The 24,814-nt window shown below is 40.4% G+C and overlaps 1 long non-coding RNA gene across 2 annotated transcripts in view; it reads right to left on the bottom strand.

The window, feature by feature from the left end:
- LOC112652550 (uncharacterized) overlaps positions 1-24,814 on the bottom strand; it is a 141,990-nt gene that overhangs the window by 73,230 nt on the left and 43,946 nt on the right. The window lies entirely within an intron of this gene.

Here is a 24,814-nt window from a genome sequence, read left to right as displayed (position 1 = left end):
GGGTACTCCTGTGTATGAGTCATATAAATCAAAGTTCCTTGATGACCCACTGTATTATTCATAGTTCATAGAGTCAACTCTATTTACTGATGAAAAAAAAGAATCTCAAGAATGTGATGAACATGTAGCAAGAATGATAAATTTTAACAAAAATTATTGGGAGAATATATGCTTGAAAACACTCACACAATTTTAAAAAAGATTTTATTTTTTTTAAGTAATCTCTATACCCAACATGGGGCTGGAACTCACAACCCTAAGATCAAGAGTTGAATGCTCTACTGACTGAGCCAGCCAGGGGCTCCAATGCCCATGAAATTTTTAACAAAAACATGTGTAAAATAGGACTGCCACCATCATATATTAAGGGAACTATAAAGATTTGGTCATTGTAATAATGTATTTACTTACATTAATTCATTTGAGTAGTTTCAGTATCAATATTGTTAACAGGATCAGTTGATGAATAACCCTATTATTGGAGGATCCAAGTTCCAGCATTGCATTTGAGATAATGAGCTAAAGAACACATATTATTCAATGATGTTTCTTGTAAAAAGATTTTCAGCTCACGGATACAACAAATTTCTTTTGAAATGGTTACAAAATTAAATATAAAAAACTTTTGACAACTAGTTGAACATACAGAGAATATCTATCTAATATTACAATATACAATGACCTTTACAAACATATAAGCAAAGCCAGAAAACAATTTAAGATTTTGAGTACATATCAATTAAAATTTTTTTCTTTGCATTTCATGGAAAAAGCAAAACTGTTCAGTAAAATTTGAAAAAATGATTGCAATGTGTGTAGGGACAGGATGCTGTTATTGACTGAATGTTTGCATGCCCCCATATTCCTATGTTGAAGCTCTAACTCCCAGTGCGGTGGCTGTGGGAGGTACAGCCTTTGGAAAATAATTACATTAGATGAGTTCATGAGTGCAGGCTCCCATGATGGAATTAGTGTCCTTATAAGAAGAGACACCAGAGGTCTTTCTCCACCAATATCTACTTAAAACTCATCCAACCCTAATATTATTAATCAAAATCATGAAATATGTCTCACTTATCAAATTCAATAAGGCATTTTTAGAAAAAAAAGGATATAGTATGTGTGAGAGATCATGGAAATAACTCCATTCATAATCTATTGTTAGGACTTTAGTTAAAACAATGTTCCTGAGTTGGAATTGCCAAAATATGTTAAAACATAAAAAAATAAATAAATAACTCCATGGGGGGCTGGGAGGGTGGCTTATAACCCAGGACTACTCTAGTCAAGAGAAAAATAAAGAGCAATAACAGTGATTCAATATTCACAAATCAAACAACATGATACATTACATCAATAAGTGAAGGTAAAAGAACTATATGATCATTTCAATAGATGCAGATAAAGCATTTGACAAAGTACAACATCCATTCATGATAAACCCTCAACAAAATAGGTTTAAAGGGAACATATCTCAACATAATAAAAGCCATCTATGAAAAACTCACAGCTAATCCTAAATGGGGAAAACCTGAGAGCTTTTCCTCTATAGTTAGAAACAAGACAAGGATGTCCACTTTCTCCACTGTTGTTCAACATAGTACTGGAATAGCCTCAGACAACACAAAGAAATAAAAGGCATCCAAATATGCAAGGAAGAAGTCAAACTTTTACTATTTGCAGACAACATGATGGTCTATGATGGTCTATGTCGAAAATCTGAAAAACCCCACCAAAAAAACCCTGCTAGAACTGATATGGGAATTCAGGATGAACTTCCCTATGATCCAGCATATCCAGGTATTTACCCAAAGAATACAAGAACACTAGTTCAACAGGATACATGTACTTCTATGTTTATTGCAGCATTATTTACCATGGTCAAGACATGGAAGTGGCCCAAGTGTCCACTGACTGATAATGGATAAAGAAGATGTAAAAGCAAACAAAAAAAAATGGATAAAGAAGATGTGATACAGACACACACAAACACAATGGAATATTATTCAGGTATAAAAGAGAATAAAATCTTGCCATTTACAACAACATGGATGGAGCCAAAGAGTATAATGCTAAGTGAAATAAGTCAGAGAAACACAAATACCATGTGATTTCACTCATAAGTGGACTTTAAGAAACAAAACAAATGAGCAAAGGGAAAAACAGAGATAAACCTAGAAACAGACTCTTAACTCTAGAGAACACACTGATGAGTACCAGAGGGGAGATGGGTAGGGGGAATGGGTGAAATAGGTGATGGGGATGAAGAGTACTCTTACTGATAGATACCGAGTAAAATACAGAATTGTTATACACCTATATTATACACTTGAAACTAATATTACACTGTATGTTAACTATACTGGAATTAAAACAGAAACTTAAATGGGCAATAAAGAGTACCAGGACAAATGGTTAGCAATTTGGGTAAAATACAAAGATTTAGAGATCTACATCAAATCAAACTAATTTTAATCTCATTTTACAGAATTTAATTAAAATGATAGATTTCAAGAAGAAAACACACATGAGTATCTGATTTCCAGGTCAATGATTTTTATGTATTTATTTGTTGTTTAAAGATTTTATTTATTTATTTATTTATTTATTTATTTTAAAGATTTTATTTTTTAAACTAATCTCTACACCCAGTGTGGTGCTCGAACTCAGGACCCCGAGATTAAGCCAGCCAAGTGCCCCCAGGTGAATGCATTTTCAACTTCTAAGTAGTAGAAGCAAATATTTTCTATTATAATTATATACACAATTATACATGTATACTCATAATTGTAAATATACAAAAATATATTAAAAGTATTTTAGAAACTTATAAAGGTTATCTTAATCTTTGAAAAATTAGCACTTTTAGCAACATTACCAGTCATACTTCTAACAATCTTGAATTCCATTCTTAAACTTTTAAACCAACTGTCTTTATCTAGCTCAATGCTTATGCAGTTTCCCTCAAAGTCTTTGCTCCACAGGACCCAGGTTTGTAACTAACAGGTGACTTCTATTTAGTTTAGACACTGCCCTGCCATACACATATTTAAATTCATGTTCAACATCTTGCAAACAGCCCATCTCAGAGGGATTGCATGCCTAGGCTTTCCTGGAATTTGCCTGACCTTAGTACGCAGAGGCTCCTTTCCACAGTTACCTATATTTTTTTTTAAGCCTAAACTTCACTGCTTTCTCCAGAGCTCCACTAAAGGTCTTTGAATTTCCCAGGCCCTATAGTTCCTCCCAAATCCTGAATGTGCTTATACCATGTTTTCAGTTTACCATGCATGCCCCCTCTGTAATGTAATATTCTTTTTTTTTTTTAAGATTTCATTTATTTATTCATGAGAGACACAGAGACAGAGAGAGGCAGAGGGAGAAGCAGGCTCAATGCAGGGAGCCCAATGCAGGACTCGATCCCAGGACCCCTGGGATCATGCCCCAAGGCAAAGTCAGACGCTCAACCACTGAGCCACCCAGGGGTCCCTGTCCTGTAATATTCCATCACGCCTTTTTACCTCTCCTCAAATGAAATCCATAGGTAGCATAATCTGTCTACATATATTATTATGAACAGTATAGAAAACAATGCCCACTGCAATCTAAAGCAGAAATAAAGAAAATATAATTTAAATTTATAATAAATTATCATTTAGAATATGTAAATGATTGGGCACAATGTTAAGAGTGTGCAGGATAAGGTTGCATATGCTTGCTTTCATTTGTAAAGAACTTCAAATATGGGGGGTCCCTGGGTGGCTCAGTGGTTTGGCACTGGCCTCCGGCCCAGGGTGTGGTCCTAGGGTCTCGGGATCGAGTTCACATCAGGCTCCCTGCATGGAGCCTGCTTCTCCCTCTGCCTGTGTCTCTGCTTCTCTCTCTCTCTCTCTCTGTGTCTCTCATGAATAAATAAATAAAATCTTAAAAAAAAAAGAACCTCAGATATAAGAGATGACAATTTAATTGGATAATAATGATACTTTTAAAAAAAATTTGTATTTTGAAAACAGGGAAGCATATCTGTGCATAGTTGTAAATCTACTATAAATACATAAACATCACATGCACCCTAACACAGGAGTCTCTACCAACTACTCAGGGAGGGGCATTGTCAAAATAATGTGATTTCCTCAAGCAGTGAATAACTGTTCATGATATTCTAAATGGAACGAAGCAAAATATTTACTCAATCTACCTGCCAGTCTTATTTCTAGAATACTAGTATATATTAAAACCATAGAGGTGCCTGGCTGGCTCAGCTGGTGAAGCATGTGACTCTTAATCTCAGAGTTTTGGGTTCAAACCTCACGTTAGGTATAGAGATTACTTAAAAATAAAATCTTAAAAAAACACATAAAGAGAATGTATTGAATTTCTACAAATAAGTTAATTTTTAGCTTGGGAGAATCATATTCAACTTTCTCCAATGGGTCACTGAAAAGGTATGTGATGTGGGCACTTCTCTCTCGAGCAGAACACTTGTATATGTTATGGGGCCTGTGGGATCCCCTGTATAACCATGATAACTGGAACATGTCCTCCTCCAAATTCCAATGATATCCCGGGGAGGAAGAAGTGACATCCCCCTGAAAACCATCAATTCTCCATCCTTCCCAGTTCACAGTCTTAGAGCCAGCTTCAAATACTATTCCAGAAAGTTGCTATTTCTTCTCCTCTGTTTCTTTGTACATCTGAAGCACAACTTGCTTCTATTCTCAGCCCTTTCTCTTTTCCCTGCAAGTCCTTCATCTGCATCTCTGTTTACCTTTGTACAGATTAAAATTTAAAATATATATACTTTTAAATTTATTTATTTGAGAGATAACATGAGCAGGGAGGACAGGGAGAAGCAGACTCCCCGCTGACCAAGGAACCTGACTCAGGGCTTGATCCCAGGACCCTGGGATTATAACCTGAGCTGAAGGCAGATGCTTAATGACTCAGCCACCCAGGCACTCCACATGTGAAATATTTTTAGTAACACACACATAGTGACATTTCTTTTTTTTTTTTTTTTTGAGATTTTATTTATTTATTCATGAGAAACACAGAGGGAGAGGTAGAGAGATGCAGAGACACAGGTGGAGGGAGAAGCAGGCTCCATGCAGGGAGCCTGATGTGGGACTCGATCCTGAATCTCTAGGATCAGGCCCTGGGCTGAAGGTGGCACTAAACCACTGAGCCACTGGGGCTGCCCCATAGTGACATTTCTTTTTTTTATTTTTATTTTTATTTTTTTAATTTTTATTTATTTATGATAGTCACAGAGAGAGAGAGAGGCAGAGACATAGGCAGAGGGAGAAGCAGGCTCCATGCACCAGGAGCCCGACGTGGGATTCGATCCCAGGTCTCCAGGATAGCGCCCTGGGCCAAAGGCAGGCGCCAAACTGCTGCGCCACCCAGGGATCCCCATAGTGACATTTCTTAAGCAAGAAATATGGATGACATTTTTATTAGCCAAGTTAATATGAATTTAGTTGTAAGGATTTTTGCACAAAGAATTAAAGGAAATTGAGCTGAGGAAATTTTTAAAAAGAAATATAAAATGTTAAGCTCAGATATTTTTATTTGCTTATTTAACATGAACTAACAGTAACAAAGATGTTTTTAAAAAATCATAAGTGCTATAACACATTATTCAACGTATATAGATATCAGAATTTCCAGAATATTTCATCATATTAGAAAAGTTAAATTTAATTTAAAGCATTAGCTGTATGTGCCCCACTTGTATAAAGCACTTAGCTATTCCTGTGAATGAACTTGTTCTCATTCATCCAAGAAACAGGCTGCTACTCCATTAGCTGCTTGGGTCACAATGTTGCCAGGATGGACACACTGTAATAAAATTCTGATGTTATCAGTGCTGACTTAGATAGCTCTAACCCTGGGTTTCAAATACTTCAGGACAGCGCTAGCCATGTATTTATTATTGCCGTGGCCACGTATAACATTTCAGGGTGGGAAGGATCCATCTATGACCTGAATGATGTGGTGTTGACAAGACTTCTCAACTTCTCTCATACTATGAATGAGTCCTAATAGAAGGCTTGGAATGAAGACAAATTCCTCCAGAGTTCAAACTTTATTAGAAATACGTATCTGTATGATGACAGATGCTGCCCATTCTCTCATACCCCAAGTTTTGGCTATAGTATGAGCTTTATAATAAGCAAATTAATCTCAGTTTAGTTCATTTCAGTAAATCTTTCTTGAGTACTATCCATGCATAAGGCACTGTAAAAATACATGTAAAATGATCATGTACACTGGTATTCATGAGAAGGCACCCTAGTTACTACCCATCTGAGTATTTTCACTCCTCAGGCAGAAAGAAATGAGAGTCCCTTTGAACGTAAGCTGGTAGTGCATAAGAAACAATACAAGGAATGTCTTCTATTCATGGTCACAGTCAGCTTTGATTGGTACGTTTCCCCAGGCATATCAAGATACATCTAAAAAAAAAAAAAAAAAAAAAAAAAAAAAGCACTGACAAGGGCTATAAAACACAAAAGTTTTTCAAGTGCCACAGAGGAGGCAGCTTCATCAAGAGATTAAAGGAGAAAAAGAGGTAAAGAAAAGCCTTCTCTCCATATTTCTAGAATCATGTTTTATTGCCCAGTGAAAAGCAAGTCAGTTACAGCAGCTGAAAGTCTTAGAGCACATAATTCAAGCATATGGCTGTTCATACACCATCTGCAACCAAGCAGTATTGCCTTTAGCTGGAAACAATGAATTGACTGAAATTCAGAAATCGATTGGTGCCAATGGGAAGCACCAGGGTGTCAAATACCACCTGATCTAACCATCTCATCACTACTACTTTTCCTATAATGATGGAGAATGGCTTTACAGCACTCCTCTCCCTCCTGCATCTCCCCTAACACACAGCCATGCATTTCACATGCTCAAAGGGAAAGGGGCTAAGGAATGGTAAGTGACCAGAAAAAGATCCTGCACATGGGTACAGGGCCACTCAGCTAGTTCCACGGGGCTGTCCACACCCATGGAACCGCAAGGAGGCCATGCAGCAGAGACCTGAAATGGGCCACCCACTGCAATCAGAGGAAAAGATGGAAGCACTCAGGGTCAGAGGCATCCAGAGAAGAAGAGGGGCTGAAGGCAGCACAGAGGACAGGAGGTGAGGCAGGCACATGGTCGCTGCACAAGAAGGGGGTAAAAACAGGTCGATAAGTTTGCTTTGGAAACAAAAATTACTAATTATAGTCATGTTTCTCCAGGTCATAAAAGGGAAGTTTCCAGAAGTGGAAGTGTTATCCGTTAGCTTTCCGAACAAAGCTCATAAAAGTAATGGGACTCCCAACCTGGATATGACACGAATTTCCTTTGTCATAACCCTAAAAATTGATGCTGAGGTGCTGTGTGTGGGAGATGAGCTGACATTTTTTTGAGGCAATCACATTAGGAATGTAAATTATTAGTAAAATAAAACTATTTTTATCTATCCCCACATCTGTGCAATCTAGATGAAGTATTTCTGTCACAGTGTTTGTTGTGATGAACTCTGTCACTCCACGTGCCTTGATTTTATCACAGAAGACATCATGAAGCAGTGCCAATAAAAACGCAACCACAATTTCAAGCCCCTCCTGGAGTGTGTCACACAGAATTCATCACTCCATCTTCCGAGGCTGCTGGGCACTGCCAACACTTTCGTCTCACAAGTGGCTTTCTGGCCATCGCGCCTACTATAGTAGCAGAGTGCCTTGATTGATATCAATTGCTGAATCATCTTTTTCCCCCTTATCTAAGACACTTCATGGAATCTCATTATTAAACTGATTTTGTTCCTGCCAGCAGGACATATTGCCTTTGTTCATAAATCTAGTTTAGCCGAAACTTTTATTCACACCCAACTGAAGCCTGTATCACACTCTTATCTACTAACTTTCCATGACAGCTTCTGATGACAAGATTGGCTTGAGGAAGGAAATGTGGAAAAAGAGATACTTAGAATAAAGTGATATTCCTTGTTCCCTCAGAGCTCCTTTGGTTGCAAACTTCCATTAGTCTCCTATCTGCCTATGGTTTTTTCCTCCAGTTTTTATCTCAGGTTTCTCATATTTTCTTTTTTAAAACTCTTAACCCTCTGCGAGGAGTCGTCATCTTCAAGTAACAATGACTGGATTATTCTGACTTCTTTGGGAATGTCTTCGATTCCTGAACCATTTTAACACTCACACAACCCCAGATATTTCTTCTTTAAGGGAATTTAAAAAAACCATTAGGTGACAACTAACTTGAAAACCATTTCCCAAATATTTTTGTCCTCTATTGAGCAAACAATTGAATAACAGCTATCTTAAAAGCCAATCAAATGTTTGCAAAATAAATGCTGTCTTTGCCAGAAAAAAATCTGTAAAAGTATTTGAATAGTGCACTCAAACAAATACTTGCATGATGGGCAAAGAACACATCAGAAATACTTGAGTGTTCCCCTCTTGCGCACCTGTGGTCACTCAGGCTTCATTCTCCACCTATGCAAGAACTCGGTAGGTACTGGGTGAAATTACTTGTTCCCCACCTCTCCCCCAAGCACAAAAGGTCAACTTAATCAAAACACTTTGCCAAAAAGAGAATTTTTGTAGTCTAATACACACCCACTTCAAATTGTTTGCAGTCCCTTGCAATTCAATACTCACGGTGGCAATCTGACAGAAAAGGATCGAAAAAACTAGAAACTTGGCATCTGTGAAAAGCAGTTATAGCAGGTCTTGATCAACAATACACTGCTTGGGGAAAAAATACTCCCACTGAAATTCTTACCAGGAATGAGTGCTTGCTCTGTCAACCCGTCAGAACAGCCGTACCATCCCACAGAACTCACCCTTGTACTTGATAAGTTCTGTCAAAGTCTATTCTTAGGTAACTTGCTTACTTCATATGAGAAAGGATGGTTGTACATCTAAACTCTGATGAAACTCAACAAAAAATATGGGGTCTGGGTGGCGCAGATGGTTAAGTGGCTGCTTTTGGCTTGAGTCATGATCCTGGGGTCCTGGGGTCAAGTCCCATATTGGGCTCCTTGCTCAGCAGGAAGCCTGCTTTCCCTTCTTTCCCTGCCTGCCCCAGCTTTCCCTCCTTGTATGCTCTGTCTCTCTGTGTCAAATGAAAAACTAAAATCTTAAAAAAATAAAAAAGAAATAAATTTAACAAAAAATAAGTTGTATCCCTACAGCACCTATTTCAATATATTATATATTTTTCAATATATTATACTGCAAAAATGTATCTCAAGAAGATACTGAAAGAGGGGTTCCTGGGTGGCTCAGCAGTTTAGCGCTTGCCTTCGGCCCAGGGCGTGATCCTGGAGACCCGGGATCGAGTCCCGCATCGGGCTCCCTGCCTGGAGCCTGCGTCTCCCTCTGCCTGTGTCTCTGCCACTCTCTCTGTCTCTCATGAATAATAAAATCTTTAAAAAAAAAAAAAGATACTGAAAGATTTAACGATATCTGGTCTACCTTTCTCTTGAAATTTATACTTAAAATCTAATACATCTAATATTGTAAATGTTGAAAATTCTACTCAAGAGAAATCTCAATTATATATTTTTTTAAGATTTTATTTATTTATTCATGAGAGACACACAGAGAGAGGCAGAGACACAGGCAGAGGGAGAAGCAGGCTCCATGCAGGGAGCCCGTTGTGGGACTCGATCCTGGGACTCCAGGATCATGCCCTGGGCCAAAGGCAGACACTCAACTGCTGAGCCACCCAGGCGTCCCTCAATTATGATCTATAATTATGTCCACAGTGTCTGAATTGGTGAAGCTTTTAAAATTACATGAAAATTCTGTAATGTGCTTCAGTAGTTCTCAAGCAGGGGCAGCTCTGCCCTTCCTTTGGTTCCCCTAAAAGAGGCATTCACAACGTTTGGAGATATTTGTGGTTGTCAGGACTGGGAATCTAGTGGGTGGTGGCCAGGGATGCTGCTGAACACCCTACAATGCACAGGGCAGCCCCACAACAGTTATCTAGGCAAAATGATAACAGTATTCAATCTGACAAATCCTGCTTTACTGTGACTTGTATCTTCTCTAGGTAAAACCAGTCTGAAACATGAGAAAATGCCTTATGAAATGTATTTTCTGAATTAAGTATTACTAATTTTGAGAATTTTGACACAAATATGAATAAAATAGATATGAGTTGGGAAACTGTCTTCTGGAAACTAAAATTGTTAATATCATTTTCCAAAACATGGCTTCCTATCTTCCTAAAGAAACACTTAGAAAGTTCTTACTCTGAACGCATCCCCATTTGATGAACTTTCAGAAAAAGGACCAAAGAGTTAAGTGAAATTTAATTAGAAACATTCAATGTTTGTTCAATTTCTTTTAAAATGCCACATGGATTTCAAAATTAAAGGTGAGATCTATGTGACTAATGAGCAAGTGGTCACTCTACAGTGTAGTAAGTTTAGAGAGGTATCTGTCAATATTAAAAGAGAAATTGATATTTGTCATCTCTAAAACTCTGATAGAACTGTTTTATTATAGACTCTAATCTTGGCTGTGACCTGAGTATAGGTATCAGCTCATGTAAAATACGAGTGTTACATTTGGGTAGCATGTGACTCAAACCATCATCAGAAAGGGGCTGCTTGTAGTTGGTACTGGGCACTGGGCATTTACAGCCACTGGGAACTTGGCACTTGGGAAGCCTCAGGGTACTTACAGCCCCTCTTGTCCTGAGGAGCAGAGTTTGCATGGAGGAGAGGGGGAAAGAAGGCTGTTGGTCTCAAATGGCCCGTTGTGCAATCCAGAGAGAGTAGTTAGGGCCCCATGGGAATTTCTGCTCACTGCACCTTAAGTGTCCAAAGACTGTGCTTGGATGAGGGTCTTCCTAGACTACTTTACTATCTCTAATCTCCTGCATTTCCTTCTTATGTGGCTTTTTCCACCTCCTATCCCAGAAGAAAATAATTATGTAAGGGCTTCCATTTGTGAGATTCCATTTCCTTCTAACCCTGAATACAGGCTCCCTCCCACCACATGCTGTATGTATATGGTTCTGTCTCCACCTAAATTGAAGTGACCCACATATGGCTCTTATTTCAAACTTTTCCATTTCTGGGTGAAAGGCATTTTGTAGTTCTACAAAGAAGTGGTCAAGAAAGGGGATGAGGTACACTTTCCTCTTGTATGTTACAAAGAAGGATGCCTGTTTCATAGTCTCTATGCAGAAACTATTACAATGTGATAGATATACATATCACATGTTTACCTTTATAACCCAGAGGATATTGAGCAAATTGAAAAAACAAAAATTAAAACAGAGCTACTATTATCAGAAGAATTTTTAAGGTATTTCATAAGAAGTTTTGATACAATGCAAACAGGACTCCAGTATGAACTCACAGCCAAACAGTAAGCTTGTCCTGCACGAAGGGCCTTCACTGCCATGGTAAGTACAGCCTGGAGTTTCATGCTCAACCCCTCTGTACACCATAGAGAGTCCACTGCATACACAGGGCTTCTATACAACAATGTTTGAATATTCACTTAACAGCTATAGAGTTTCATGACAGGATGCAAGTTTTGTTATCCTCAGAATAGTTTTCCACTGTATTTGTAGATATGGATTTTAAGAAATCCTCTTTAAATTGTTATACAGAGAATTACTTGGAAAAAAAAATGAACCTCCTTAACAACTGGAGGCAAGATTTTCATACTCAGAAGAGCAACTGAAGAACAATTACCGACCAACAAACTGTACAGCCTAGAACAGATACATTCCTAGTAATACACAACCTGCCAAGACTAAATCATGTAGAGATAGAATTCTATCCAGCCTTAAAAGAAAAAGAAATCCTGCCATTTCTAATGTCATGGATGGATGTCCAGGGCATTATGCTAAGTGAAACAAGCCAGAGAGAGAAAGACAAATATACTCCACATTCTCACTTTTATGTGGAATCTAAAAAAAAAAAAAAAGTCAAAGTCATAGAAACAGACTGCAGGAAAGTGGTTGGTAAGTGGCTCTGAGTGGGGGAAATAGGATGAATTGGTATATAAGTGTACAAATTTTATGTTACAAGATGAATGAGACTTGAGCTAACGTACAGCACAAGAACTACACAGAGAAAAAAAAAAGAACTAAACGGAGTGGTGTAATTAAAATGTGCTAAGACAGCAGGACCTAAATGGTCTCTCGCACACACAAAAATGTAAATATGGGAGGTAATGGGTGTTAGCCCAATGGGAACCTTTCACGATGTACAGATGCATCTAATTATTCATTTACACCTTTTGAATATCTCACAATTTCATCAGTTAGGTCTCAAAAATACTGGGGTTTGGGGGAGTGAAAAGCAATCCAACTTAGAAGCGCCCCTGGAAGGCTGGGTCTTAACGAGGCTCAGGAGGCTATGCTCTATATTGAATTCAGAGTCCGTATCATCAAATTAAATTGCAGAACAGGGTTAGGAGAATAAGTAGAATGCAAAGAAAGCCTTAGACCATGAAGTATTTGGGTGAAGCTTCTCGACTGAAATTACCGCCAGGGAGACCAAACATAAGCAAGCAACCTAGTACCAAGTTCAGGTGCTCAGGTGCTCAGGATGGTCAGTGAGGTGAGGCGGGTGGGGGGTAATGGTTAATTCCGGCCTGGCGTCAAAACGTTGATAGCAGCACGAACGAATGCAGTACAAAGCCACCAGGTGCCTGATTCTCCGGCTGTCCTGCTGAGCGTGTGCATTAACACATGCTTGCAGGAATAGGAATTGAGAAGGGTTGAGAAGAGTCAAGAAAAGGAAGGCCCTCCACCCAGTACTTGAAACCTCAGGATTCTGAGCTCCTTCCCTCCACTTTGGTGGGGCAGGCAAAATCATATTTGCATTTGAATCCCAACCCTGGAGACTGAAGCAGCAAGCATTCTTTTTTAGTTCAAGTGGAAATTCAAGTTGGCAACAGTACTGCAACTTCAGGTCTTTCCAAGGGGACAGACTCCAAAGGTTTCAGGCACAGGATTTCAGTTCCTAAATCCTGCGAGGTGAGACACATGAACTGTTTGCCAAGGCGGTTCCTCTTTTAGCTGATCCCGAGAAAAGTCCTAATGCTTCTCAAAGAAGCCTGGTGTCAGTTCTGTCAAAACCACAGATGATCAGGATGTGTTTTCAGGGCTCATTCCCTGGTTCTTTGCGTACAGACGAACAATTTAGCTACATTCAGGATGACTCCACAAACGTTCTGACTTATTGGCTTTGTAGAACTCACGATAATGAAGAGGCGGTGGAGGGTGGTGGTATAAAAAGCTCCAGAAAGCTACGATATTATTTTACTATTTGAGTACTTTAAAAAAAAAAAAAAAAGCACTAAAAAATAGAATCTGAGAGAGTGACAAAACATGAGAGACTCCTAACTCTGGGAAACGAACAAGGGGTAGGGGAAGGAGAGGTGGGCGGGGGATGGAGTGACTGGGTGACGGGCACTGCAGGGGCCACTTGACGGGATGAGCACTGGGTGTTATACTATATGTTGGCAAACCGAACTTCAAAAATATAAATGTATATATAAAATAAAAAATAAAAATAAGAATCTGATGCACTACAGCAAAAGTTCAAACTAGATCTCTATTTTTTTAAAATAAAAGACCAGGATCAGGTGCCAGTAAATGTTGCCACAAACACAGTTGTTGTCACACTATGGAAAATACATTATTTAAACATTAAAACCAGAAACCTAGTGTTAACCGTGTAATAGGAAGGCAGGACAAAATTGAGAAGACCAGTGAGTGAAAGGTGGGTTTTTTCTTTTTATTATGGGACAGCGCCCCCTGCAGGAACAACTAATGTCCATTTCACAGTAAAGGCTTTTCAGTGATCTCTAATTTTTTTTGTATCAGATTTCATTACTTAGTAAAGTAACAGGTGAGAAGTTTCTCAGAGAATTTCATGCTGAAATGATATTATGTAACACTAATTCAGGTGACAACATGTACAATTAATCTTTTGATTCTTCTTAGAAACACCGCATTATAAAATTTCCATAAAGGGAAGCTGTCTCCCAACCATGTATGATAAATAGACACAAATCACCCATAAGGCAATAAAAAATACAAACAGTTCCCCAGTGGGGTAATGAATCCCACAGAGGACTAATTAAAATGTATCAGCAAATTTCTGCATATAGGTTCTTGCCTTAAAAGGACACTTATGTTATCAATGAACTATATAATATCTATTTAATATCTACTTATTTCATATAGAATAAATTCACAAATCTAGTCTATTCTGAGTAACTGTAGTTAAGTTCTGAAAGGAGGTGGTTAAAACAAACTAAGCACAAAAAAGTAGATAATCATCCAAAATCATCTTTTTTTTTTTTTAAGATTTTATTTATTCATGATATGCAGAGGGAGAAGCAGCCTTCCTGCAGGAAGCCTGATGTGGGACTCAATCCCAGTAGCCCAGGATTACAACCTGAGCCAAAGGCAGATGCTCAAGCCCCCCAGGTGCCTCCAAATCTTCTTTAAAAATTTTTTTAGAAAACACATGTGCCATAGATTGGGGTCTCTGGGAGCAGATACTGAGATGGGTCCCCCATGAGGAGATTCATTCCGGATCAATGCACATGGAAAGCAGCAGGAGGAAACAGGATTTGCTGGAAACAGTGCTCACTGAAGTACAATGCCACCATGACAAAGCTCTGGCCAATCCCACAGGAGACAGCACCAAATATGGCTGGTGGCACCGTCTGGTGTTGGAGTAGAAAGCTGTGCTATCTCTCCCTACCTCAAGCATCCTTAGGGTGTTAGCCACCCTAGTTAAGATATGCCCTTGGGGGATCCCTGGGTGGCGCAGCAGTTTAGCGCCTGCCTTTGGCCCAGGGCGCGATCCTGGAGACCCGGGATCGAATCCCACATTGGGCTCCTGGTGCATGGAGCCTGCTTCATCCCTCTGCCTGTGTCTCTGCCTCTCTCTCTCTCTCTCTCTCTCACTGTGTGCCTATCATTAATAAGTAAAATAAAAAAATTTAAAAAAAATAGTTTTTTAAAAAAAAAGATATGCCCTTGGGACATAGCTTAGTACAGCTAAAGCAGCCTGAAAGAGCTGCCTCCTACCCACATACCCCCAGGTAGGCTGCAAGACCTTCTTACAGGGGTCAGGTAGCATGTCATATGTCCACCACAGTCTGCCCCTTTTATTCACCTCTGTTCAGGGATCCTATCTCTCCTAGGATCCGGCTTCTCCTGGGGAACATTTCGTGCAGAAAGCTTAAGAGCACAAACAGAAGCCCCTAGGGCTACATCTCATTGTACCTTCCATACACCTCTGCGGGCTTGGTGGCTTTCCTGATGCAGTGATACTGAGTCCTCATGCCTGACGGGTCTGAGGCCAGACACCAAGCTCCTCTCAATGCTGCGTTGCTGCACCTCTGTTTTGCTGAAAACAAATCACTTGGGTCACTTCTTCCTCTCTGCCCTTGTCACCCGTGTCTCTATCTCTTCTGATGAAAGAGGTCAAAATGACGACACCTCCTTTTCTTGGCTCATAGAAACAACAAGCCTAGAGTACCCAGGCAGCAGAGGTAGCTTACAGTTTCATGGGATCCTCTCTTGTTCTCTGGCAAAGGTGTGCTGCTCTGGGTACCAGCACTTGTAACCTTGCAAAATGGAGAGCCGCAGACACAGAAAGCATAAAGTACCCCCCACCACCACCACTGGCCGGGAGGAGTAAATGGTGAGCAGGGACCTTTCTAATCCCCCACTTGGGTTCAGATCCCATGTTCTCTTTGGATACTGGTACCATATTCAGCCTCTGACTGAATGTGCATTCCGTACACTGAAGGACAGCACCCTATCTTTGTAGGCAGCCTGACGGAATTTTTCGGTCATCAATTAATCTCATCCTCTCACCCCTGTGTCTTGTCCACTTTCTGCCTCATACGTGGTCAGTGTTCAACTTCTTACTACTGAGCTCATCTGACCTCAGACTCCTGCCCTGACAGTTTTTCTCTTTCTGCTCAGAGAATCAGGACCACAGCAGGAAGTCTGCAGTTCTGCACTTCCCAACACCAGGGGGCACACTTTATAAAGGATTACTCAGCCCTTCCCTGCAAAAGTGCAGCCTTTAAACAGGACACAGCACAATGACATCCCTATGAACAAAAAGGACATCTCTAAGTCCGTAGGCTCAGAGATACCTTTTTATACAGAAACTGGCATTTGGAGAGAAAAAAATGAATGTTATTCAGTGAGTTTTATTGGAACAAGCTGTTATCTAATATTTGACTACTGGAAATGCTATATGATTTGTGTATAATTTGTATGTAACTAAAGAAACACTATCACCTTTCATGATCATTATCTCTACTGCCATCATAAAAAATCAGTATGTCATTAGTGTAAAAAAAAAAGAGTTTTTTTGAAGGTCTGTTCTGTGGGAGTGATGAGCAACGTTTTTAAACAAATAAGAGGAAACTGCCTGTGTTTAAATTGTACAGTTTCCATTTGCTATGCTTTTTCTCTCCATGCTTGGTAAGGGTCAGAAAATCTTTTGAGAAACTTGAAATACTGAGATGCTTCCCCTAAGAAAAATATAATTATGGACATGCATATATAATTTTCAGGTGTTCATGATTTCCCTAAAGATTTTGAAAGATTCCATGTGTTTTAGAATTTGTAAAGCAAGAGAATATGCACTGGATTTAGGTTCAAAAGAGTTGGTGACAATCCTGGTTCTACCATTTACTACTGGCGTGGAACTCTTGGAGAGGCATTTTGCAGCTGTAGAGTGAATACAGAGTATATAATTATATCTGATATAAGGCATCAAATGAGAGGGGGAAACTTCTGCCCAAAGCTAGGTGCTTATTTTTTCAAAAAGTTACATTATTAATAATGTTGTTCACCTTATAGCTATGATTTTCTACAGTTTCCTTCCCCCAATCTCTTCTATGCTTACTAACCAAACTGTTTCTCAAAAGTTACACCTTTCTCATAAAATAAGTGAAGTGTTGGCCTTCAGGATTTTTTCCCCATTAAGTGTGGTTATAAAATATAATGATATCCACATTGCATTTAGGTATCTTTGTGCCTAAAAATATAGCAAGTTTGAGTACGTGTTGATGTGTTATTTTATGGGCTACAAATAACTAAAATGTGTGAGTATGATCAGTAAAAAAGGTCAGAGTTACAGGCAAAACCCCAAGACCTCCACAATTAGCCAGTCCTTATTAGGATTGAGATGCTGAGTGATACTTGATGAAATGATCAAGTTTCCTCTGGGATCCACAGCTCAGCTACATCATTTCAAAGGACAAATTAATCAATAAGTAGTCTTTAAACTTCTACTAGATTCCTGGTATTATAGTGACTAAGTTATGAAGATACACTGCAGTGTGCGACACAGAGCTGGCCGGCAAATATTTTACAACACTCTTCCTGGAGATGTCCCATGCATGCAAACGCACAACTGACAATGTGTGGGATAGGGATCAGTGAGTTGTGCAAGGGGTGGGCTGGAGGGTCAGCACACGCAAGCACATGCGCATGCACACACACACACACACACACACACACACACACGCACGTGCACGCAGACCTGCCTGGAGGAAGTTTCCAGGAGAAGTCTGAGCTACCAGGAAAAAACATGAGCTGGAAGGAGCTGGATCGCTTCCAGCACAGAGAAACACCAGATAGGGATGGAGAGAGAAGAGCAGAAAGCTGGGGCAAAAGGAGAGACTCTTGGGCAACTGTTTCCCTATTTTCTAGCTAATAATATTGATGAAGAAGCAGAAGGCAAGCTGAGGACAAAGCAGAAGCTGACACCCCGCAACCCCCATCCCCGCCGAGAGGGATGTGTGTGTGACATACCTCAGGCACTCCTGGCTGCCCTAAAGCTAAGAGAAGGAAAAACAGATAGTTAACTTAAGAAATCACAAGACCTGAGTCTCCCTCAGTTTACAAATATCTTAGTAATTTACAAGAACAAAGCATTTTTATCAATAACCTAGCTTCCAGAAGGAAATGTAGATACAATTAAATATCCTTATAACCTGCAGCTCATGGACACATACTTGAAGCCGCCAGAGTGTAATGTTCCTCCAGGAAGCTCCCAACTATCTTAATGTTAATGCCTCACTAGAGGGAAAAAACAACCTTGACAATGGCAAGGCCTCCAGTATCCTCTAGGTCCTCTTTAGCATATGAAAGTTCTTTTGAAACCTCCATTTTCCTAACCCCCAACTCCCAAGTATGTAATCAGCCACCCCCCTCACAGTCCCAGGGCAGCAGGTCTTTCTGCCCACGGGTCCTACCCCCTTTAATACAACCACCATTTTGCACCAAAGACACCTCAAGAATTCTTTCTCAGTTGTCAATTCTAGATCATTCTGCCAGAGAAGTGAGGTAGATCAGACCCATGTGTCTTCTTCAACGCCATCACTAACTGTCTGCAGTGTGACTCTGAACCCTTTCTGGACCTTCTTTCTCCAATTTCTATTGAAATAACAGGCTTTTTGCATGTCTGCTCCCTTGGATTGATGGAAAGAGGATTCATGAAATTTGATTTGAAGGGTTTACAGATCTCTACAATAAAAATGCAATACTTTAAAAAGAGGGGAGATAGAGACAGAGAGAATATGCTTCCCATTAACGTCTCAGGGCATTTTGGACATTGGACTCAAGAAAACCACGTCAGTAGTTACTGACTCTTCAGCGTTAACTTGATGGCCAAAGCTTGCTCTATTGAGCGAGTTAATCGGCACGCAAGTCCCGAAGCTGCATTTCACCTGATTTGAGATATGATGTTAGAATCTAGGCTCAGCATCCCTAAAGTATCATGCCTCAAGTTATTCATCTGGTGCACAGATGAGGTTTCTATCATAAGAAAAGTGACCTATGTTATACAAAAGAGCTCCCAGCTGCAGGTGAATCTTCCTGTCCGTCATGTATCACTGTCAACCACTGCCTGCAGTGAGAGTCACAAATGAAGGTCAGCGACAGCACGTCATGCTTTCATGAAAGTTCTCCAGGGCTCCAGAACTTTGAGAGGCTACAGCAGAGAGTGTCCTATAAGGGCAAATCAGGAGGTGGGTTGCTGGCTTGGGGACTTCTGTTTAAGTCTTAAGCAAAAGGGCTGAACATAATAAAAAAGGTTAAGAATAACAGAAAGGAACATGCTATGAAGTCTGTGCCACAGTCAATTTTAGATACTTAATTATCTCACTTCGCTATAATGTGATTTGTCACATCATCACCCACTGAGCATCTGCATTCCCTTTGTTTGAAAGAATGTTTCCAAAAAGTCTTCGTGTTTATTCATCTAAAGATAGATTCTGATCAATGGTACTTATTACACAGCAGTCCCCAAAGATTGAGGGAATGTGGGTTCATTCCTCCTGGGTTATACACAGATATTCTCCTAGTTCACAGCTTTGCTGTCTCTAGAAGGGCGTCTGAGAAGGGCAAACATGCTACCTACGAGGAAGGCACCCAGGAATGCTTTCAATATCCATGGCAAGTGTACTGGTAAAAGGGAGGGAAAAACAACATAAATTTCATTTTCCCTTTCTACACACAATAAGCAAGCCTGGCATGTTTTCTATAAAAACATATATTTTTATTTAAGAGGCAGTACCATGGATCTCATGTTCTTACCTATAAAACCATGGTTTTGGGGAGGAACCTATTATTTAATAGTTTGCACTGAGTCATATACCCTAAAATTTAAATAAATCATCGCTTAGGAAATAACATCTCAAAGACAAGATAACAGTAGTAGGGTTTTTTTTTTTTCAAGTAGGCTCCATGCCCATCATGGGGCTCGAACTCATGACCCCTAGATGAGTTGCATGCTCCGCAGCTGAGCAAGCCAGGCGCCCTGAGTGTAGTACAGTTTTTAAATCTCCATAAATCCTTCTGTAAAAATAGAGCAACTGAAAATAAAATAGACACTCTACTAGTTTCCTATTGTTACTGAGCCAACTGACCTCAAATTTAGTGGCTTAAAATGACATGTTTTAACGACCGCATGTTTCTTATGACTCTGGAAATTAAAAATCCAGGAAGATCTTAATGGTCCTAAAATCTTATGGCTGCATTCCTTTATGGAGGCTCTAGAGGATTATTTTTTTTGAAGTTTCTTTAAAGTCTAATAATTTGGGGGCACCTGGCTGGCTCAGTATATGGAGCATGCAGGTTTTGATCTCAGGGGCATGAGTTCAATCCTCACATTGAGTGTAGAGATTACTTAAAAATCTTAATAAAGGAAGGAAGGGGGCAAGGGAGGTAGGAAGTCTGATAATTTTGTTAGACTATATACCTTTATATACCTTTATACTATATAACCTTAGTTTTACCGAGGTTAGTTTTCCTAGGTACAGAGTATGCCTTTTTAATGTGGAGATTCAAATCCTCTTTTATTTCAAGAAAATATTCTTGCATTAAAATTATTAGTATTGTTCCATTGTATTGCCATGTGTTTTATCCCCTAAAGATTATATGTAGGGCAGCCCCGGTGGCTCAGCAGTTTAGCGCCACCTTCAGTCCAAGGCCTGATCCTGGAGTCCCATGTCGGGCTCCCTGCATGGAGCCTGCTTCTCCCTCTGCCTGTGTCTCTGCCTCTCTCTCTCTCTGTGTTTCTCATGAATAAATAAATAAAATCTTAAAAAAAAAAAAAAAAGATTATATGTAGAGTAACCAATGGTTTCAACAATGTTTTATCTCTTGAAGATAACTTGGCAAGGGAATGGAACAATACTTTAAAAAAAAAAAAACATTAAAATCATCTGCTAAAGGAAAAATGGATTATGGTAACAATCATAGCATCTACAAGTACCCAAGCAAGGTTAAGACCCAAGCAGCCCTTGTTATTCGAGATGATCTGGTGGCCCTCATGTGTGAGGCACAAGGTAGCCCTGAGGGTCAGATGAGTCACCGTAGACGCCCAAAGAGAGGAAACTCTTGGCATCCACCTCCACCTCATATTCAAGATTTCATGTGCATCGTAAGCATGCATAAGTCATTATTCTAGGGTATACTCAACATATTTTATCATGACTATTGACACAAGAATGTAATCATGGCAGGAGCTCCCCAAGTTAAGAACACCCAACCCAAGATGTCTTGTATGTATGGACGTCCAGCTTGAGCTGAGCCAGAGAAAAGTAATGAGAATGATTAGAACAGTTTTGATGCAAATTCTGTCGCAGAGTTTTCTGTCTCCAGATGAGCCCACAGGCTATGCCAGATGTTCAATGCAATGCAGACCTTGTATCTCACTCTTCAGCTGGCTAAGCCAGATGGCAATGAGATGCTATCTCTATCTTTCTTTCTTATTCACCTGTCAAGTTAAGACTTTTGCATGTTCATCCCCAAGTAACCAACTCCAGAGAGGGAAAGCAGCCAAGTGTTGACTATTCCCTTCCCAAAATAAGAAGATGGAATGCCTTGGAGGTGTCTATGGCAAACATCTGCTGGAGTAGGGGACTGCTACAAGTTTAAGTGAGGAAACTAAGAATCTCTTTGTACTTTTCTTTCTGAAAATTTCTTCTTTTTTCATTTCTTTGTAGCTTTCCCCCTAGATTCTGGACTTACAGCTACTTTATTTAGGAAGAGGTAAAGCTGTGGGAGAATAAAGAGCAGGCTGACTGTAATCCTTTCTTCTGTGGGGTTCACCTGCCTTCACTGCAGCTTCTTCTACAAACGTGCTTGGAGAGACTAAGGATTCTTTTTTTAAAAAAATAAGATTTTATTTATTTATTTGAGAGACAGATAGCAAAAAAGAGCAGAGCCCAACCCCAGGACCCCAGGATCATGACCCGAGCTGAAGGCAGATATTAAGCGACTGAGCCACCCAGGCACCCCTATTTTTTTTTTAAAGAATTTATTTATATATTTGAGAGAGAGAGTACACACAAGCAGAGGGAGCAGCGGAAGGAGAGGGAGAAGCAGGCTCACTGAGCCAAAGACACACACTTAACCACCTGAGCCAGCCAGGTGCCCCTGGGACTGAGGATTCTTGGTGGAAGTTAGCTCTGCTCCTCTGCCTTTCATCCTTCCCATAAACAGTGCGCTCCAGAGCCCAACCTGAGAGCAGTCTGTGCCAATCTCTTCTATAGCTGATTGGCAATATAATCCTAATTGGAATCCAAATAAATCAACTGTTGTCCACTCCCAATGTTTCAGTGTGGAAGCCACTGCACGCCCTGATAATAACCCTCTTCTGTGAGATACAGAACTTGAAATGATGCTCCTGACATCTTTATGAAAGTGTCAGATATTTTCATACACATATTCTGCAGTTTGAGAAAACTGTGTTTCCACAATGATGGGGAGCTTTTCTGCATGGATCCCTTTGATATTGGTGCATTTGCATATGTTGAAACAGTGGGTCGATGTCACCCTGTTTTTTCTCACTGAGAGCCTTGCACTTTTCTCACTCTGTCTGCAACAGCAGCTCCTTCCGTGATGTCATTTCCAACTTCTCCCCTCTGCAGACTCCCGGCATCAATTCTAAGAGTTACCACACAGGTTCCCTTTCCCCTCCACACACACACCTTGAGGACTTAGCTCTAAGGCCCCGAGGCAGCAAAGGCAGGAGGCAGCAAGCAGTTCCTCCTTCCAGCTGGTGTCCAAGTTATGGAGGGGATTGTGATTCTGAGAGGTAAAGAGATCACACGTGGGGGCGCTGGGCCACCGAGAGGGGCTGAGATGGAGGAAATGTATTAAAGACAGAAGTCCTGCTGGATCCTGCATGAGCTGATAAGGAACTCAGGAAAAGTAAAGGACTGCCTCACCCTATTCTCTGGTTTTGGTCTCTGTGTCAAGTTGCAATTGTGAGATTTTCCTTCAAACAACACATCTGTTCACCTCATCTTTCAAAATGCTGCCAAGAGAGCTCCACGTTTGTTTTAGGCACACGAGTGTGGTGCCCACCAGGCAGGCCCTCCTGCAGCAACTAAACAAGAAGCTATCATCTGGTTCTGCTGGACCAGCACAGAGGCCAGAGAAACCATCCATGCGGGTGGCGCTGGCTGAGTGAGAAGGGCAATTTCCGTGCTGCCTTGCTCCTTGCTCAGTGTGCAAAACGTTTGCACTTCATTGTATAAAACATACGCACAACAAAGAGCATTGCCACTACCCAATACAGATACACTTAATTCAAACAAATGCAGTTAAATTGCTATTTCTATGTGTATTACAGCTTAAGTAGATGTTTGCAAACATCTGACCAGGAACATAACTTTCATGTATAATTTGTATCCAAAAGAACAACAACAACAAAAAACCCCAAAAGAACAACAAAATTACGACTTAATTTCTAAGGAGACCACTTGGATACAGCCTCTTTATCAGCTAGTTTTTACTAACTTCCTTTGATACTATTAAAGAACAAAAATTCAGGTGAGTAAATTTGAAGATCTAGTTGGCTTTATTAAGGGCTGCCTGACAGGGGCAGCATCCCTTGTAGCCATCAGAGAGCTCCCAGGATTTGTTCAACATGGAAGGTTTTTATAGGAAGGAGGGTGGAGACTAGAAAATTACCAGTGAAAGAACAGAAAGGATTATTCCAGGCAAGGTCATCTCCCCTCAGGGGAAGGGCAAGGGGTCTTATTAGGTAGATTACCTCATCTTCCCTTGGGGAATGAAGGGGAGATTTCACAAATTCCCTCACTGGTGCTTATCAGAAAATCTCTGACAGGTCAAAACTTATATTTCTGCAGGAGGTTGAAACTGCAAGTAGGTAAAGTATTAAGCCCCAGTTTGATGAGTTGGCTAAGGGAAGCCATATTTGGCAAGTGGTGTTCTTTTTAACAATAGTTTCCAAATATTTGCAGTATTCCTTCTGCATTGAAGAAGAAGAAGAAGAAGAAGAAGAAGAAGAAGAAGAAGAAGAAGAAGAAGAAGAAAAGAAGAAGAAAAAGAAGAAGAAAAAGAAGAAGAAAAAGAAGAAGAAAAAGAAGCAGCAGCAGCAGCAGAGGCAGCAGTGGCGGCAGTGGTGGTGGCAGCAGCATAATTCATCCATCCATCACTCTGCTGGATGGCCTTTAGGAGATGCTCAGGTAATCTGGATTGTTTGTCTCCCTAAAACCACCCAGCACAGCAAGCACCCTGCTAATCTGAACTGTAAGGGACTAATATGCATGCGGAGCAGTCTTCCTGGCAAAGAGAGAATTCACCAGGGCACCCTGAAAGCACCGGAATGCCCAAGTGCCTCTGAATGTTGAACAGAGCCAACACACCATGTTGACAATAATGACGTGTGAGGGCCTTTTAAAGAGGAGGCAGATGAGAGGACCACAATCTTACTGATCATCTGATCAATCATATTGACAGTTGTCAATCTAAAGTAAATCCACCCCTGCTGGGTTCTACCTGAATCCACTTCTGAACCCTCACAGCTAAGGATCAAATCTTGGACTTCCAGAACTCACTGGAGTCAGTTATGCACTACAAGGCTTATGGGACCAACCAGCTGGCCATCCCCAAGTGACGCCTGGACATCAACACACTGTCCAAATGAGCCCAAGTCAGGTCTACTGTTCTGTGAGCTTGAATTGTCACCAGTTGTGGGTATATCTCAATAAAGGCAGGTCATGAGCTGAAGGATACCCAGCCAGAGAAGGATACTATAATAACATCTATGTTCATCATCCAAATCTCCTGCAACCCAGAAATCCCCAAATGCCTCTATTCGTTTCCTAGGACTACTACCACAAAGCCCCACAGACTGGGGGATTAAACCACAGATACTTATTTCCTCACTATTCTGGAGGCTGGAAGTCTGAGATCATAGTGTAAACAGAAATGGTCTGTCTCTGCGGCACATACATGCCATCTTCTC

The sequence above is a fragment of the Canis lupus genome, chromosome X (assembly GCF_003254725.2).
Source record: "Canis lupus dingo isolate Sandy chromosome X, ASM325472v2, whole genome shotgun sequence".
Classification (NCBI taxonomy): Eukaryota; Metazoa; Chordata; class Mammalia; order Carnivora; family Canidae; genus Canis; species Canis lupus.
The sequence above is the reverse complement of the archived record's forward strand: the minus strand, read 5'-3'. Positions and strand labels throughout refer to the sequence as shown.